The sequence below is a fragment of the Anas platyrhynchos genome, chromosome 3, assembly GCF_047663525.1.
Source record: "Anas platyrhynchos isolate ZD024472 breed Pekin duck chromosome 3, IASCAAS_PekinDuck_T2T, whole genome shotgun sequence".
Taxonomy (NCBI): Eukaryota; Metazoa; Chordata; class Aves; order Anseriformes; family Anatidae; genus Anas; species Anas platyrhynchos.
The window spans coordinates 57,826,395-57,840,364 of record NC_092589.1 but is presented as its reverse complement, the minus strand read 5'-3'; the positions used below and the strand labels follow the sequence as shown (position 1 = coordinate 57,840,364).

The following is a 13,970-nucleotide window of genomic DNA, read 5'->3' as shown; positions in this document are numbered from 1 at the left end:
TGTAGTGCTACCAGAAGTGACCAGCAAGAAAATATAAAAGTATTTTCAGATGAGAAACCAAGGCATTCCATATGGATGGATGAAAGGCTCTATAATCAGGGAGGGAAATAATTAGGTCATAGTTACAGATTGGGAGTCACAGCATTGGGAAGCAGTGATTTTGAAGGATACTTGCATAATAGCATAATGCTGGAAGCACACAGTCAGCCGATGAACCGTGTCCCAGAGAGCTAAAGCACCCTTCAAATGTAGTTGCAACACTGAAAGATAGTGTCTTACCCTGCTCTGAGCACTGGAGTGATGGCTCCTGGGGTGTTAGGTAACTTCTGATGTCCCCCATCTTGCCTGAAACATGGAAACGTAGGGAGTATTCAGGAAAGCTTTGTAACTCAGCAACTGGAGTCACAGTGAAGGACTGACCAAAGCTAATTTCTGATATTCTGGACCTTCTTTGCATCTCACCATAAAACACCTTTGCACTTCTGTAAGTGTAATTTCACAAAGAAAACATCTCAATAATGTTTCTTACTAGAAAACGTTAGTTTGTGCCTCTTCATTCACATCTGTGACTATATATCACCGAGATCTATCTGTAGAAGTACCTTGTTGGGAACGGTACAGATTAGAAAAGGGAACGTAACTATTGACTACCACCAGGGGAAAGACAGTATTTCAGAAGTTACAGCTGACAGACTGCTAAATAGGCTGAAAGTCAGGGTCCCAGGTGCTAGAAAGCCTCCAGCAGGATGCTTCCTAATGAAAGCTCACAATTCCTCCTTCCAGTTTAATAAAGCTCCTGTTTACAGGGGAGCTAGCTGTATCTGCCTTCGTTGCCAGCTGTTGGATGCTGCAGCATGGTAACACAGAGGCATACAAGTCTTGGCTACCTCTCAGCATGAGAAAGGCTTCTTGAAATCCTGCCCACTGTAGTGTTTTTCAGTGCATGTGCAGTAGCTAAATGAAAGATGCTCAGTTCTTTCTCATCGTGGAGTCAGCACTGGCCAGGGTTCACGTGTAACACATTAACTCGTGGTACTTTTATGCAGTGAGTACAAGTGGGGCTGGTGGGGCAAGCCAGAACCAATTAGATCAATTATCTCCACTTGCTCCATTGGAGGGCAGATTCTGGTGCTGTTCCAGTGTCTGAAATCAGGCATCATCCCCATTTCTCAGTGTTGCTGTCAGCCTGGCGATGCAGTTGGAACTCGGACAGGGCTGCAGTGAAAACTGGGGTTAAAAAAAAAATAAACCACTTTGCTGTTTTGTCTGGTAGGAAGGGCTTGCTGACTAAATCTGGCTGCTTAAAAGGCAAATTACTGGTGCTGCTGTTCAGGCTGCAAGGAACCACTTCCTGGCTTTATTGCTGTTGTTTTATGTAGATGCTGTGTTTTTCTCCTCTGAGCTGGTGAGAGTTTACTTACATTTTATTTTTCATGGGAAGAACCTCAGGAGGAACTTCAATGCCCTGTCATCCTTCAGGTTTACAATGTCTTTCTCTGGGTGGCTCCTAAGCCAAGGGCACCCCTCGAGGAGAGGCCCTTTGTGGCAGAGCTGGAGACACCCTATGAGGGAGGAGGATAAGCTTCATTGTCTACAGGCTTTACCCCCAGACATGCATTCCTTTGGCAGCCCTGTATCACCTGAAAGCAGGCAGGCTCCTCAAGAAGCACCAGGCTGCTCTCCAGGACTGTGTTAATGGGACTGGACAACACTTATCCAGCAGTGCAAGTGATGACAGGGCACTGCTGTGGGGCAGGCAGCCGTGGTGGGACCCGTGTGGACGTTTTGGTACCAAGGAGGAAAGCTTTTGGTGGTGCTCGTGTGGTTCAGCAGCAGTGAAGGGGAGGGCTGGGGGCTGTGGAGCTGAGTGTTTGTGGGCCTAACCATAGTTCTGTGAAAGGGAATAATTTATGAAGTGGATATCCTGCCACCCCCTAGATTATGCCTGTAGCAGGCCTGTTTGCTGGGTACTGTGAGGGCTTCAAACATTGCAAGGATGGGGAGCCTGAGACATGCCTTACCTCACAGTTGGTGAGCTCCCACATCTCACACCATTTCAGCTACACGTGCTTTCAGTAGGAGCATGCTCCTATACCTTGCTCTCCTTCAGCCTGCAGGAAGTGGCATAAAAGACCATGCACACAGTGGAAATGCCCTCAGAGTTACTACACACATCATATGCTTTGCTCATTGTGAAGGGAAAAGGAGTCAAGAAGCCAGGCCTGAGTGTAGGCTGTTGTTCTAACCTTTTGCTCACATTCAGGAACAATGACCTATTGTTATGTTGTTTCCTGCAGATTATACTAATAACCAGCCAGCAGTGAGGCATGAAAAGTGCTCGGGTTTCTTAGACTGAGCTCTAACGTAAGAAAATGTGGCAGCTTTTTAAAGGCCAATCAAAAATGTACAAGAAGGCATATTGCATAAAATAAAATACAAGGAATTTCACTGTAACTCTCAAAACTTGAAAACTTCCTGGAAGAAATGGATTTTATACCTTAGGGCCCATGACACTTCTGTTATTTTCAACTATTTTACAATTTGGTGATTATATATGTAAATTTCTTCTCTAAATGACTGTAGGCTAATGTTGGTAGAATTCATCTGATCATGAGAAGACGCCCCATGCTGTGGGATCCTCTTGTCTGTCTTTGGCTGGCAGCACCAGCTGAAGGTGTTGGGGAGGGAAGATGTGAGCTCTTGTAGGGCTTTACCTTGCTGGGCAGCTGAACTGCACCACAACTGATCTCTTGCTCCCCCTCCTCAGAAGAGGAGGGGAAGAAGAAAAGGAAAGAAACAACTCATGGGTTGAGATAAGGATAATTTAATTAAAGGAAAAATAATTATTAAGGGAAAATTATAATTAAATAATTTAACTAAAGAGAAAAGGGAATTATTCTCTAGTTCCCACCGAGTGATGCTTGACCATATCCTTGAATCAGGGCCTCACTGCACGTAGTTGTTGTTCAGGAGGACAGATGTTTTCACGAGTGCCCACCACTCCCATCTCCATCATTTTTCTACCTTTCATTGCTGAGCATGACATCATGTGGTACGGAATATCCCTTTGGTTGGTTTAGGTCAGCTGCCCTGGTGATGTCCCCTCCCTATCACTTGCCCACCCCCAGCCTGCTGGCTCTGGGGGCTTGCAGGGAGTCCTGATGCTGTGCCAGCACTGCTCAGCCGCAGACACAACACTGGTGTGATACCACTGCTGCTCTAGCTACAGGTGCAGAGCACAGCACTGTGTGGGCTGCTGCAGGAGATGTTAATTCCACCCCAGCCAGACCCAGCACAGCTCTGTGAGCTTACTCAAGTGTTACAATTATTTGTGCACCAGCAAGTCTGTAATATATTAGGTATAAAACCGATTGTCTCTGAAATACACTTTAGTGACTTCAGTGATATGGCACCAAAGATGCACTGAGTGATGTTCAGCTTTCATTTGGGCAATTCAGTAACAAGCTATTAGCAGCAGACTAATGACATAAGCATGTAAATGTTCTGTCTGCAGAGAAGGTCACAATCCTCATATTCTGGGTTTTCATTTGTCCTTTAGGGCCGGGTTAGCTTTTAGTGAGCTCTAACCTGGGAGGTGCAAAATATCATGGCACTTTGAAGGCTTTGCTGTCAGACAAATGACATTCAGTGTGAACATTAACAGGCAGACAAGCCCAACTTCATTGAGGGGATGGCTTTTCCTTACTAAAGTGATGTGGTCCTTTAGTTAACCAATGTTACTAGAGAGCTTACACAAATCAAAAATTGCTTGAATTGTGGATTCCGTTCCTTTATATTAGTAAAGTCAACTTGACAGGGACAATTATTTACAAAACCACCTATTATTTATCACATGATAAGCAAATACCAAATTTGTCAGGCTTCCTGAACCATAATTTCTTTACCTACTAGTTTACTAATGTAATCTCTCAACACTCAGATACTTAATTTTCTTTATATTAGACTGGTAAACAGGTCTCTATGATACATTTCCACACTTTTCCAGTGGATCTGAATGGCACCAGGTCTCTCTGCTGGAACTCCTATTCATACCTATAAAAATGGTTTAGGATTAACAGGATGCTGTAACACCAAATCTGTGCACCCAGAAAATTTTCAGCAGTGCTGGCTGCACTAGAAAATGTCTGCCTTTTCACCTGCATCAGCATTCAACTGATTTGCATTAGTTTAGCATACCTACTCATGGATAAGCATAAGTCTAAGCAAAGATGTTTACTAAATAAATGTATTTAAAATCATCCAGCCCTTGTCCACAGATGTCATGTCCCATGCGGAGACATGTGGCTTTTGTGGAATTCAGCTACATAAAATGAAGGTGGCACTGTTTTGTCACTCAACTAGAAGGCGCTCTCTCCGAAGAGCAACTTTTGAAAGGGACAAGAATTTTCTCTGCACACATTAAAAAGAAGTCTCTGTGTTTTCCTCAGCTGCCAGTTCTGCACTCCAATTTATTTTCCTCATTCTGGGACAATGAGGATGGCAAACACAGTACACGCTTCTCAGTCACGTAAATAAGTTGTAAAACATGCTGAGAGTTTTCGGCACATCTTCAGCAATGGATCGTTAGATAGGAGGAATAAACAAAGGCACCATCAACTTGACCTCTGCATAATGCACTTAACGACTGCCAGCTACATTCATAAATTTGCAGACAGTGGGTTTTATCACCATGTGTAAATCAAGGTCGAGTTTCATACTTGCTGTGGGGATCATGAGAAAATTGGAGCCTCTGACATCTTGCATTGCATTTTAGGAGTTTGAGTGAGTGGGATGTGGGCTTGAGGGTACTTGGGTACATCGTATGGTTAGGTGAGACTTTATATAGACTTTTACTTGCTATTTTGGTGGAAAGTAATTATTTACTGTGGTACACAGCAACTGTTTTAAAATAGAAATTGAGTGATCTTGGGTGTCGTAGGGTTTTTTCCTTAACACTATTTGGACAAATGCAATCATGGAGCCAGCATCACATGCCCCGGTGACAGGAAAGCCCTACACCATATAGCACTGGCTCAAGGGACTTCACGAAAATACTGGAGCACAATGCCAAGTTGGACTTTGCTGATCAAACACCACAACTGAAGGTATCCATGCTGCAGCCAGTGGGCCCAGATCAGGTGGAAGGTGACAGGAAGTGAGGAAACATCTTCAGGTTACACCAGGGGACATTTAGGTCGGATATTAAGGAGAGTTTCTTCATGGAAAGGGTGGTCAAGCACTGGAGCAGGCTGCCTAGGGAAGCAGTGGAGTCCCCTTCCCTCCCCGTGCAGGCTGTGTTCTTGAAAATGTGTGTTTTCTTCCTTTGGGAGTCGGTCTGGTTGCATTAACTTTATTCAGCACTCAAATACATTTCAGCACAATAAACACTGTAAAATTAAGTCATTTTTCTCCCAGTAAGTAACATACCAGTAAAGATCTCAGTGCTGGCTCTCCCCCATCAGCTTTGCTGATGACATTGTAATTCAGTGAGCCACAGAGCTATGGATGTATCTGAAGTATGGTTTCTTTTAAATTGATTTTCTTTACAGACAAGTTTTCTTCCTGGGCATTTTTGTGAAAGCTTCTGTCAACCGTATTTAATTTAATTGTAGCTGAAAACAATAATATTACATTTACATTAGCTCTAAAAGTCTCTGCATTTTTTCCCCTGTAGCCCATCTGGCTTTAATGCCTCTAAATTTTGATTTAATGAAATTTGTTCATTTTAACTAACTAAATGTGCTGCATTAACGATCTGCTGTATTAAGCAGGTAGTTAAAATAAAAAAAAAAAAGTGTAATATTGATGTTTAGTATTGGTAAAAGCACTTCCCACAAGAACAATACAGCATTCCTGCTTCAGCTCGTGTAATTAGTTTCCTTCTGCGTGGGTTTTGTAACTGAATGAACCTGAGCTAAAAATGATCTGGATCAGCACATAAAAAAAACAACATGACTGGTGTGATTACAGCGTGCTGGTTCCCTGGCCACCAGCACGCAAACGAATGATGCATGAGAATTTAAAAAGCAAAATCAGCCCCACAGATTTACACTTGATTTAAACTATCAGTGCGCAGAGACCAAGTGTGATGTGTATGGGAGTCATTTTAGGCAAACCTCGCCATGCTTTCTGACCCCTTAGAAATAGAAAGCCTTCTCAAGGGAGCTGTTGTTGGGCTACTAGAGCAGCATTCCTCCACACCCATCAGAAAGGGTGTGAAGCCTGAGCCTCAGTAACCCTCCCTATCCACAGTCATTCCCTCAGCAGGGAGGATGTGCTTTCTGGCATCGAGGATGGCTCTGGCAGAGGCTGTTAGGTAAAATCTGTCAACAGCAGAACTACATCCAGTTTGGAAAATTGTTGAAGATACTGAAAGACAGTGACTGGTTTTGAAGACCAATGGATGGGGAGCTCGCACCAGACCTGGCAGAGAACCAGCCTGGATCATTGCTCTTCTGGCACTCGGCTACCTCTGCAGAGCATGAAAACCCCAGTGGAGCCAGCCTGGAGGGGATGTCACTCCCCTCTGAAGCCTGCAGAGAAGTGAGTGGCAGGGAGCATCCCTCCCTGCCACTCTAAATAAGCACAAATAAACAACCAGGCTACACGAAAGCAGGAGATTCATTTTACACCCTTGTTTAGAACCCTTTTACTTGTTGTGGGTTTTTCTAATGAATCGGCAAAGATGCAGGCCAAGTACCACAGCTGTAATTGTGGTAGGTGCAAACAGGGAGTTTTCCTTGATAGCCGTAGGAGAAAACTGCCCGGGGCTGGGCTAAATGCCTTGGAGCAGCTGGAGTAAGCAGGCAGAAAATAGCAGGCAGGCTCTGCCAGCAAGGAAACGCAGCTGAGCACAATACCCTCACTACTTCTGTAGCCAGCCAGACACCCCAAAGAAGATGAGGTTGAGACAGAGATTTAGGAATTTTTTGTTCTGGATGTCATCTGGGTGGCCCAGCCTGTGCTGGGGAGCAGATCTGTCCCTGCGTGACACGAGCTGGCAGCACTTCCCCTGTTTTTCCCCACAACGCTCCCGATGAAATGTGGAAATCTGACCTTGAGGATAATAATATATCCCTAGGACCGGAGAGGGGTGCTCAAACACTGCAATAAAACACGCCGTATAAGTGCTGCAGATGGAAAGCGGATATGGGTTCAGGATTTGCCAAGTGGGAACAGTAAGGTCAGGCTTGCAGGAGACGCTTTGGGGAGCACCTCCACTGCTGGCCTGTTAGCTGCTTTGCAGGTACCAATGAACTGAGCGTGCAGTGCCGTGCTGTGCAGAGTAAGCAGACCAGACGCAGGGAGATGTCTGACATACATTTAGAGGTGTATTTAATATTGCAGCGCTTCCGGATTCCTCTAACATGCTAGGGATTTTGGCACCAGGTCAATGTTTGCATCAGTACCATGTGTCTCTGGAACAGCAGTGCTTACTTTAGAGCTGGCTATGAAAATAGTTTCCATTATAACCCCTTGTTTTCACATGCTTCTTACATTTTTTTTTTTTTTTTTTTTTTTGAAAATCCTCTTTTGAGTAAAAAATTTCCATTCTGTATCTTTGCCAAAAGGTGAAGTTTCCCCCCCCCTCTTTTTCTTAAGCTTAGAGGAAGAATCTTTAGGATGTTTTTGAGTCATGGGAGAGTGGAAAAAATGCATTTTCCCAGTAGGGAAAGAAAAAGATGCATATTTTTGTAAAAGTAGAAAAAAGGGGGAAATGAAACTGAAGGCTGAAACTTGTATTTTTGGCCTAGAGATTCCTGTAGTTAACTCGCATCATAGGGAACGACTTTGATTTAACAAAGGCAGAGATTATTCTGACTTCTGGCAGTTAATCAGGCCCAGGTCCAGGTTTCAGGCGATGCTGGTGTTCAGGATATTATTTAAGGTTGTGTCTTTACAGCTGTCCATTTAAAGGGGAAGGAGCTGGTCCCCTGTGGTCTCCTGCCCTTCGGAGCTAATTATAGTCCAGCAGCACATTGAAATTCATTCCAAAATCTCACTGAATGGAGAGGAACTAGCAGAACGGTTGTGCCAAACACTCTCAGCTTTTCCAAAGATGAGAGTTTTCTCAATTCTCGCTCAAGCCAGAAAGAGCAAGTTGGTGTATTGAAGCCGTGGGCAAGCTCAGGCACCTTGAAAGGGCATTCAGGGTGTTCACATGTGGCTGGTTTAAGCAGCCGAGAAACTTCATTTTTTAATTTGCTATTTTCTTGTTTTTACTGTTGATGATGTCTCTTTTCCCCCCTTCATATAGGCTAGGAAGCATCACTGTAAAAATCTGCCGTGCTATGTATAGTTGCATTGAGTCAGTGAATGAGCAGACGAGGAAGGAAAGAGAGAGGCATCTAGCAGCCACCATGGTCAGTGGGCCTCTGCTCCAAGGCTACTTTCTGTTACTGCTTTTCCTGGTGGCAGCTGTAGCTGATGCATTCCTGGTATATCCCCTTCCACACGTCCCACAAAAGATACCAGGGGAGCCCTGCTGTTGGGCTGATGGTACCATTGTGACCCTCAGATGTGCATTTTCTGGCCTTTTTTGCAACTTTTAGCTATGCAGCCTGAACATTTCATTAAATGTTTCACTTTCTATCCTTCAAAACCTGCTTTAAGTGTATGTATGTTTGGCAGAGACATCCCAAATGATGTGTTTATGTTGCTCCGCTGCCAAAAAGCAGTGATTCATTAAGAAGCCTGGAGACGTGGAGGGAAAGCTGCAGCCAGCAACCACCACACAAGCTCTGAAGAACAGAGAGCCATGTTTTCCTAAGGAAAATGGTCAGTGCAGTGGGACGGGTGTCATAGCTGACTGAAGGGAAGAGGCACTGCTGGACAGGATGGATAATTCTCCTGGATAATTGGGCTTTGCTGAGGCAGCAACAGCCAGGAGGCTGCCATTAAGCACAAGTGGGAGAGGGAAAAAATATCCACGGGGAGCCAGTGAAGCTGGTAGGAGCCTTTCCTTTTCCTTTTCCGCGGAAAAGGCGGAGGTGCTTAATGCCTTCTTTGCCTCAGTCTTTAGTGGCAAAACCGGTTGCTCTCTGGATACCCAGTACCCAGAACTGGTGGAAGGGGACGGGGAGCAGGATGTGGCCCTCACCATCCACGAAGAACTGGTTGGTGACCTGCTACGGCACTTGGATGTCCACAAATCGATGGGGCCGGATGGGATCCACCCAAGGGTACTGAGAGAACTGGCAGAGGAGCTGGCCAAGCCCCTATCCATCATTTATCAGCAGTCCTGGCTATCGGGAGAGGTCCCAGCTGACTGGCGACTAGCAAACGTGACGCCCATCTACAAGAAGGGCCGGAGGGCAGACCCGGGGAACTACAGGCCGGTCAGTTTGACCTCAGTACCAGGGAAGCTCATGGAGCAGATCCTCTTGGGAGTCATCATGCGGCACTTGAAGGGCAAGCAGGCGATCAGGCCCAGCCAGCATGGGTTTATGGAAGGCAGGTCCTGCTTGATGAACCTGATCTCCTTCTACGACAAAGTGACGCGCTGGGTGGATGAGGGAAAGGCTGTGGATGTGGTCTACCTTGACTTCAGCAAGGCTTTTGACACCGTCTCCCACAGCATTCTCCTCAAGAAACTGGCTGCTCATGGCTTGGACTGGCGCACGCTTCGTTGGGTTAGAAACTGGCTGGATAGCCGGGCCCAAAGAGTTGTGGTAAATGGAGCCAAGTCCAGTTGGAGGCCAGTCACTAGTGGCGTCCCCCAGGGCTCGGTGCTGGGGCAGGTCCTCTTTAACATCTTCATCAATGATCTGGATGACGGCATTGAGTGCACCCTCAGTAAGTTTGCAGATGACACCAAGCTAGGTGCGTGTGTCGATCTGCTCGAGGGTAGGAAGGCTCTGCAGGAGGATCTGGATAGGCTGCACCGATGGGCTGAGGTCAACTGTATGAAGTTCAACAAGGCCAAGTGCCGGGTCCTGCACCTGGGGCGCAATAACCTCAAGCAGAACTACAGGCTGGGAGAGGAATGGTTGGAGAGCTGCCAGGCAGAGAAGGACCTGGGAGTGATGGTGGACAGTCGGCTGAATATGAGCCAGCAGTGTGCTCAGGTGGCCAAGAAGGCCAACGGCATCCTGGCTTGTATCAGAAACACTGTGACCAGCAGGGCTAGGGAGGTGATCGTCCCCCTGTACTCGGCTCTGGTGAGGCCGCACCTCAAGTAGTGTGTTCAGTTTTGGGCCCCTCGCTACAAGAAGGACATCGAGGTGCTTGAGCGGGTCCAAAGAAGGGCGACGAAGCTGGTGAGGGGCCTGGAGAGCAAGTCCTATGAGGAGCGGCTGAAGGAGCTGGGCTTGTTCAGCCTAGAGAAGAGGAGGCTCAGGGGTGACCTTATTGCTCTGTATAAGTACATTAAAGGAGGCTGTAGAGAGGTGGGGGTTGGCCTGTTCTCCCATGTGCCTGGTGACAGGACGAGGGGGAATGGGCTAAAGTTACGCCAGGGGAGTTTTAGGTTAGATGTTAGGAAGAATTTCTTTACTGAAAGGGTTGTTAGGCACTGGAACGGGCTGCCCAGGGAGGTGGTGGAGTCACCATCCCTGGAAGTCTTCAAAAGACGTTTAGATGTAGAGCTTAGGGATATGGTTTAGTGGGGACTGTTAGTGTTAGGTTAGAGGTTGGACTCGATGATCTTGAGGTCTCTTCCAACCTAGAAATTCTGTGAAATTCTGTGATTCTTGCGGTGCTGAATTGGGGTGTTCCTGTGCAGGGAGCACTGCTATGGTGAAGAAGAGGTGGAGGAGGAGAGGTGGTGTCCCACAGTAGGAACAGACCTCCAGCTGCTTCATTTTCTCTGCTGGGACTATGCCAGCTTCTATCAGTAACGGGGCCTGCTCTCTCTATTTATTGTAACTACCGATATGAACTCCAAGTGGCTGAAGTCTTTGGAAAGCTGGCAAAACCCCAGCTCTTGAGGAATTCCACAGCCCGGAATGGCATTTTTACACCAGCGCTCTCTTCTTCCCCAGTGGCCTGAACTAGGACAGGCAGAAGGCTATTAATAATTTTTAATGCAGTCCTTTTTGCCTTTCATCGTAAATCTGGAAACAAAGACAAAATTGATACCCGGTGATAAATACATGCTTGATTGGAAAATTTCTGGCAGTTGTTTTCTGTTTGGAAAAAGGAAATGTTGCCGTGTGCTATCATAGCACTGTCACCGCGTCACAAAGCTCAGCGCAACAGGCAGCTGCTGGGACTGCACAAAGAGACCGGACACATAGGAACAGCACAAATATTGACAGTTCTTGTTACCGATGATAGTAAAAACATAGAAGAGTTTTTGAACATTTAAAGTTTACAATTTAGACCTGAACTTTAGCATTTCAATTATTAAGTATGTGGGTGAGACCTTACAGACTTTGGGTAATACATCATGGGGCATCTCTTCAGGGTTCGTCTTTTTTTCAGGAATATCTGGTATAGGGTTAGGGACACAACGGGATCCAGTATGTCAGTTCCCCTTTGTGCTTTAAGCAAAGACAGAAGCTAGCATTTTTATTTTTATTTTTATTTTTTTCTCCCTGTGGGCACAGCACAGTGCTTTGGTCTTGTTTAAACAATAAAACAAAATCTGAGCCCTGAGAACACGTTTTAATAGAGTATTACTTTTCAGTAAGATCCAATAAATAAATAAAATCTACACAACTCTGCTGGTGTCATAAGGGCCTAATTAATCATTATCTGAACCGTTCATTTGATCACCTTTTTGATCACATCTTGCACAATTCATTTGATCACATCTTGCACAATTGGGCTAAGACATTCTCTAAAACCTAGATTACACCACTCCTGCTACTTGTGTCATAAGGCTTTAGGCAGCCAGTAACACCTAAAATAGTAGATGTGAAAGTAATAATGCCCCAAGTAAATGTTGAAATACTCTGGGTCTGTGAGTAATGGAAGGTTCCTGTGTAGGTCAGGTTTGCAAAACAGCAACTGACTTCACGTATTTTCAAGAGGGAAAAAAAAATGGCAATAAACACAGAATAGAGAAATGTCATAGAATTTAGAATTTGCTCTTAAAGAACATTAAAGAAGGAAAACATTGTAAAGACGCTGTGGGAAGTAATGGGGATGGAGGGAAAGCATGTAGAAGCTATTAGAAGGAGGCACAGCAGGAGAGCAGGAGCACAGTGCATGCAGGAGGTGAGCACATTCACTTTCCATGCCTCCAGAAACATCTGTGCCGGGAACATGCTCTTTCTGTTTTTTTGTTTGTTTGTTTGTTTTGGTTTTTTTTACAATCACATGGGTAGATCTATAAGCATTCATCACCGACCATTTAAAATCATATTGATGCAGCTATTGTGAAAGTTCCCTCTAGGTACAGACAGCACCGAGTCAGAGAGCATCGTCAGGGCCACATAGCCGAGGGTACCCAGCGCACGGCCCGGATAATAAATTATTGAGCTGCTGTGGCAATGAATTGTTTACGTAATTAACCACGGCCTGAAATTTGCTTACAAAGTGTTTGGTGAATAATTTAGACTAGCAAATGCGTTCGTAAATGCACAGCCTATTTGCAGAGGATTTGTGAGCAGAAAGAAAAACTGCCTGGGCCAAATTGCCACAGATAGGTTTGCCCAGCTGTGCTTGTGATGGCAACAAGCTGGGGAGGACAAATACGAGGAGACACTGAAACAGAGCCAAGGTCACCTGAATACTGATAAAAGTCTCAGCCCCTCAGATCTCTCATAGGTAATGGCCAGCCTACTTGTCAACCAGCACAACCTTACTGCTGTACAAGCAGATCTCATCCAAGGAATGCCCACTATTTGTTTTAACCAGAATAGTCCTCATTAGCATATTAATTGCATTGGCCTAAGGCTTTGAACCCCTAGCTTCCAAATTTAAAGACTGAACTACAGAGGTTCCTCTCAGCTAGCTGCTCTGCATAGCTCCCTTTCATTCGACTATGCAGAAAGTATGTATGTGGGGTTGTTTTGAGGGGGGAAGGGGAAGCCACAGATTGGTGATGATCACTCAGACACAATGGCCTCTTTTTAAAAAGAGACTTCAAACTCTTTTTGTGCTGTATTTGTGTATAGGAAATGGGAGGTGACACTGCGGGAACACAGAATTGCTATCGAATGGTTATTCAATATAAAAAAGGACAAACATTTTAACATATTTTAAAAATATTTTTTAAAAAATATTTCCAAGTGAGAGAACAATCTAGGGTTATTTTATTTTGACAGCGTCTGTTTAAGAACGACATCCAGTTGATGTTCTGGTCTTGAGCAAACAGGCTCGTGCAGTGCCCTTTCCACTCTTCCCATTTGTAGCTACAAGCTCTCTACAGGCAGGCACAAATTCATTGTCCTTATTATAAACCTTAGTGTGAACCATGACTAAAAAAAATATATTTATCTTCTTGTTCACGTTTGCTCATGTCATAACCTTTGCTTTGTTCACTTAATTATACAGTTCTCCAGTCTGTAGGATGCAGTGCTGCTCCTATTCTACCAACTCTGCATATAATTTTATTTCATATTTGTATTTTAATTAATATTTTTTTCCTCTTACAAGTTTGAATGCTTTTGCCAGTCCTGCATTCTGAGTCCTATGATTAAACATGGTGTCCTCTCCTTAGAGCTTTTGTTATGTTTAGTGCCATAACTTAATCTCAGTGACTGAAGGAAGAGAAATATAAATTCACTTTTTAGAAATGCCTCTTTACTGAATGTGATCCTACAGAGCTCTAAAGATGGGACAATGGCATCCTACATGTTGTAGGTCATGTATTACCATCAGGCATCCCAGTATAATAAGCCCACTGAAATACAGCCCTCTTTGAAGCTTTACCGATGGAATGGAGTTTGTTCTTTGATGTGTGAGAGAGGTTAAAAGCTGTGCATTATTTCACTCTCCCTTGGGAACTATTTTGAAATTTTACATTCTCTCCAGTACAGACATCTCATGCTAGCCATTTATACAATGTGCAGTGTTTGTGT

The 13,970-nt window shown here is 44.8% G+C and overlaps 1 protein-coding gene across 3 annotated transcripts in view; it reads left to right on the top strand.

Moving 5' to 3' along the window:
- The window catches only part of PHACTR2 (phosphatase and actin regulator 2), a 136,425-nt gene that overhangs the window by 38,544 nt on the left and 83,911 nt on the right, over positions 1-13,970 (top strand). The window lies entirely within an intron of this gene.